We start from the raw sequence: 6000 nt of genomic DNA on the forward strand, positions 1-6000 counted from the left end.
GAGGAAGGTATATTCTGTGTATGACTAGGAGTTTTATGCCATACTTCAAGCATTGAAGAAGTGGAGACATTATTTGTTGCCTAAGGAGTTTGTGTTGTATATTGATCCTCAAGCTTTGCAATATTTGAACAGTCAATAAGTTGAATCAGAGACATATGAGATGGGTAGAGTTCTTGCAGAGTTATACCTTTGTGTTGAAGCATAGAAGTGGAAAGTCAATTAAAGTTGCTGATGCATTGAGCAGAAGGAGGAACTTGCTAATAGAGATGAGAGTGGAGGTAATAGGTTTTGAGGAATTGAAGAACTTGTATAAGGATGACCTAGATTTTGCAGAACCTTGGAAAGCTTGTAAGGAACTGGTTATGGTAGACAGGAGTAAGGGGTTGGACTATTTCATTCAAAATGAGATGTTGTTTAGAGGAGTTCAGTTGTGTATACCTAGAAGTTCTATGAGAGAGATTCTGATAACGAAGAAGCATAGTGGAGGATTAGCTAGGCACTTTGGAGTTGATAAGATGGTGGCATTGATAAGTGAGAATTACTTTTGGCCTTAGATTCAAAGCTGTAGGATTTGTCAACTTGCAAAAGGTAGTAGTCAGAATGGGGGATTGTATAAGCCTTTGACAATTCTGGAGAGACCTTGGGAGGACATAAGCATGAATTTCATACTTGGATTACCCAAGACACAGAGAGGAAATGATTCCATATTTGTGGTAGTGGATAGATTCTCAAAAATGGCACATTTCATACCTTGTAGGAAGACAACAAATGTAGTACATGTTGCAGACCTATTTTTCAAGGAGGTGGTGAGATTGCATGGATTACCAAAGAGCATAGTTTCAGATAGAGACACAAAGTTTTTTGGATACTTTTGGAGGACACTTTGGAAGAAGATGAAGACAGATTTGAAGTTCAGTTCTACTTTTCACCCATGGACTGATGGATAGACAGGGGTAGTAAATAGAAGTTTGGGAAACTTGTTGAGATGCTTAGTTGGAGAGAAAATCATAAGTTGGGATTTGATTCTTGCACAAGAAGAATTCGCCTACAAAAATTTAGTGAACAAAAGTACTGGAAGAACCCCTTTTGAGATTGCTATAGGAGTACACCCTAGAGGCATATCAAAATTGAGAGACATCAATGTTGAATATAAAAGGAGTGCGGAACCAGAAGAATTTGCTGAGCATATGAAGGAATTGCATACTGAGGTTAAGCAACATTTGAAAGACATGAACAATAAGTACAAGGAGAAAGCTGATGAGAAGAGAAGACATAAGGAATTTGAAGTTGGGGATGAAGTGATGGTGTATCTGAGAAAAGAAAGATTCCCAGTTGGTACCTATAATAAGTTGAAGATGAGGAAGTTTGGGCCTTGTAAGATCTTGCAGAAATTCAGTTCCAGAAATGCATATGAAGTGGAGTTACCTAATACTTTGGAAATTTCACCTATATTCAACATTGCAGATCTACATCAATATCATGAGACAGAATTAAGTGAGGATAGTGTATTAGACTTGGAGAAGCATATACCTCGGCGGATACCAGATCATATTGAAGAGATTTTGGGTAGCAGAATTGGGCTTAGTATTTGAAGAAACCAGTACAAAGAGTGTCTTGTGAAGTGGAAAGACAAACCAGTTGAAGATTCATCATGGATTTCCCAGGAAAAGGTAGACTAGCTTGGCTTTCCTTTGACCCCAGCAAAGTGAGGGACTCACTTTTATTTTCAACAACCCTAGATGTCTGATGTAGGAGCATCCCTGGTTCATGGCAATCTTGCATCGACAAAAAAAATAAAAATTTCCTTTTCAATTTGTTCCTATTTTGTAGTTTCAACATTTCTTTGCATTTGATTACCGAACCTTGCAGAGCTAGATTTTTATTGTGAACATGTTCATTTGCCTTATCCTAAGTTTGTGAGACGTTTGGATCTTTTCCCAACAATTTATCGCTTCCGGAATTTGAGACAGTTTTCTGGCTTAGAACACCAAAACCACTTGGACCTATTTGGCTATTGGGGGATCTTGTGGATCACTTCCGTAGTTTGCAAAGCTTCAGTTCATTGTTTCCAATGTTCCTTGGCGTGTGGCCAACCTTCCTTTGGGTCTGCACTTCATTCCATGGATTTTTTGGATGGATCTCTTTGGTGGAGGCTGACCTTGTTGTTTTACACGTTTGATTTTGTTCATTGGCATTTGTTTCATCTTGGGCCGATGTGGATCACCCTTGAGCATATAAATCAATGTAATTAAGCATTTAGAATCAAGTTCTTAGAACAAAGAAGATAGATCTTGAGGTTAAGAGGTCCGAAGTTGACCAATACTGTCTATTCTGTAAGCCCACATATTGCCGACAGATTGTAATTGCCTTTTTATGATATATTCTAGTCTATTCTACATTGCGTCCATCAAATTGTCTTGTTTCTCAAATCTGTAGGAGCTATAATGAAAATTCTAGATTTTAGAAGATTTAATAAATTTTTCACAGTCAAATTTTAGTAATCAACAGGCTCCTATCATCATTTTATCACTCTCTTTATCTTCCTTGAGTTCTAGATCCATCTCCCTCCATATTACTCTTCCTCTATCCCTTTTCTACCTCTCTATCTCACTCTCTCCTCTCTCCCAAAATTTAGACCCATCTCTCTCTCACATCTTTAACTCTACTCTTTGTCTCCTCTTGCTAGACACGTCCCCTCACTCCCTGCCTACCTCTATTTCTCTACATTTTCCTCTCTATCTCTCTATACATATGTTTCTCACCCTCCCTACCAACTTTCTTTTCTCTACATACAACTCTCTCTCTCTCTCTCTCTCTCTCTCTCTCTCTCTCTCTCTCTCTCTGTAACTCTCTACTCTCTCTCTCCTCTCTCTCTACACACATACCCTCCCTACCTACCTCTATTTCTCTACATATACCTGTCTATCTCTCTCTACACATCTCTCTCTCTCTCTCTCTCTCTCTCTCTCTCTCTCTCTCTCTCCCAAAATATATACCTCTCTACATCTCTCACATCCTTGAATTTCTACTCTCCGTCTCCTCTCTCTCTACACATCTCCCCTCACTCCCTATCTACCTATATTTTTCTACATATACCTCTATCTCTCTCTACATACCTTCTCTTCCTCCCTAACAACTTGTCTTTCTCTACATACATATCTCTTCCACCCTCTCTTTCTTTCTCCCTCTCACCCCCCCTCTCTCACACACACCACCCCTCCTTCCTTCCCTCTCTACTTTTATCTCCCCTCTATCCCCTCTCTACCTCTCTATCTCACTCTCTCATCTCTCTCCCAAAATATAGACCTATCTCTCTACCTCTCTCTTTCTCTCTCACATCCCTAACTCTCTACTCTCTGTCTACACACCTCCCACCATTCCCTACCTACTTCTATTTGTCTACATATACCTCTCTATGTCTCTCTACATAACTTTATCTCCCTCCCTACCAACTTATCTTTCTCTACATACATCTCTTCCACCCGAGATCTCTTTCTCTCTCTTCGTGTCTATCTCTCCAACCCTCCCTCCTCCCCTCTCTACTTTTATCTCCCCTCTGTCCCCTCTCTACCTATCTATTTAACTCTCTCCTCTCTCCCCCAAAATATAGACCTATCTCTCTACCTCTTTTTCACATCCATAACTCTCTCTCTCTCTCTCTCTCTCTCTCTCTCTCTCTCTCTCTCTCTCTCTCTCTACTTTTATCTCCTTTCTATTTCCTCTTTACCTCTCTATCTCATTCTCTTCTCTCTCCAAGAATCTAGACCTATCTCTCTACCTCTCTCTCACATCCTTAACTCTCTACTCTCTATCTCCTCTCTCTCTACACACTTTGCCTCACTCCCTACCTACCTATATTTCTCTACACATACCTCTCTATTTCTCTCTACATGCTTTCTCTCCATCCCTACCAACTTATCTTTCTCTACATACATCTCTCTCTCTCTCTCTCTCACACACACACACACACACACACACACACACGCACACACACACACACACACACCACTCCTTCCTTCTCTCTCCACTTTTATCTCCCCTCTATCCCCTTTCTACTTCTCAATCTCACTCTCTCCTCTCTCTCCCAAAATCTAGACATCTCTCTCTCTCTCTCTCTCTCTCTCTCACACACACACACACACACACACACACACACACACACACACACACACACACACACACACACATCCTTAACTCTCTATTCTTCATCTCCTCTTTGTCTACACATCTCCCTTCACTCCCTACTTACCTCTATTTCTCTACATATACCTCTCTATTTCTCTCTACATACCTTTCTCTCCCTCCCTACCGACTTATCTTTCTCTAAATACATCTCTCTCTCCCTCTCTCTCTCTCTCTCTCTCTCTCTACCTATCCATCTCTCTCTACTTCTTTCTATATCCCTTCTCCCTCTCTTTCTATCCATCTATCTCCCAATCACTCTCTTTATCTCCCCTCTCACTCTCTCTACCTACCTATCCCTCCCCTCATCTTTACTTTTATCTCATCTCTATCCCCTCTTTACCTCTCTATCTTACTCTCCTCTCTCGCCCAAAATATAGACCTATCTCTCTACACCTCTCTCTCTACACACCTCCCCTTACTTCCTACCTACCCGTAGTTCTCTACATATACCTCTCTATCTCTTTTACATACCTTTCTCTCCCTACCTACCAACTTATCCCCCCCTCTCTCTCCATCTCTACCTCTCCACCCCTCCCTCCTTCCCTCTTCCCCTCTCTACCTATCAATCTCTCTCTACTTATTTCTATCTCCTTCTTCCCCTCTTTCTGTCCATCTATCTCCCTATTCACTCTCTTTATATTCCATCTCACTCTCTCTACCTACCCTCCCTCCTTCCCTCTTTAATTTTATCTCCCCCCCCTCTCTCTCTCTCCCAAAATCTAGACCTATCTTTCTACCTCTCCCTCACATCCTTTACTCTTTGTCTCCTCTCTACGCACCTCCCTTCGCTCCCTCCCTACCTCTATTTCTCTGCATTTACCTCTCTATCTCTCTCTCTATATAACTTTCTCTCTTTCCCTGGTAATTTATCTTTCTGTACATACATCTCTCTTCCCTCCTCTCTCTTTCTCCCTCTCACACCCTCCCTCTCTACCTCTCCACCCCTCCCAATCCCCCCCTCTCTAGCTATGCATCTTTTTCTACTTATTTCTATCTCCCCTCTCCCTCTCTTTCTATCCATCTATGTCCCCAATCACTCTCTTTATCTCTCCTCTCACTCACTCTACCTACCTCTTCCTCTGTCCCTCTTTTCTTTTATAAAGAGAGTGGGGATATATATATATATATATATATAGAGAGAGAGAGAGAGAGAGAGAGAGAGAGAGAGAGAGAGAGAGAGAGAGAGAGAGAGGTTAAAGAGGGTTAAAGAGAGATGTATGTAGAGAAATATAGGTAACTATGGAGAGAGAGATAGAGAGAGGTATATGTAGAGAAATAGAGGTAGGGAGGGAGTGAGGGGAGGTGTATAGAGACATAGGGGACAAAGAGTAAAGGATGTGAGAGAGAGGTAGGCTATATTTTGGGAGAGAGGAGAAAGTGAGATAGAGAGAGGTAGAGAGGGGATATAGGAAGATTGATATGGAGAGAGATAGGTTTAGAACTCGAGGGAGATAAAGAGAGTGATTAAATGTTGATATGAGCCTGTTGATTACTAAAATTTGATTGTCTGAAAATGTATAAGTTCTTATAAATTCTAGAATCTACATTATAACTCATAGAGATTTGAAACCACTCTTAAACATCTTGTTAATATATTCATGAAATAGAAAGGAAAAGGACAAATTGAAATGCGACTTATATTAAATGTTATATTTCATGTATATATCATGTACATGTAAGTCATTTTCAATATAAAAAATAAACAATATAAAGAGAAATAGGATCCCATTTTTTATTAAACTGGATCCCATTTTGTTTTTGAAATGAGATGCCATTTCAAAAAAAATAAAATTCTAGTATTGATTTTTGCTTTGG

This window comes from Cryptomeria japonica, chromosome 10 (genome assembly GCF_030272615.1).
Source record: "Cryptomeria japonica chromosome 10, Sugi_1.0, whole genome shotgun sequence".
NCBI lineage: Eukaryota > Viridiplantae > Streptophyta > Pinopsida > Cupressales > Cupressaceae > Cryptomeria > Cryptomeria japonica.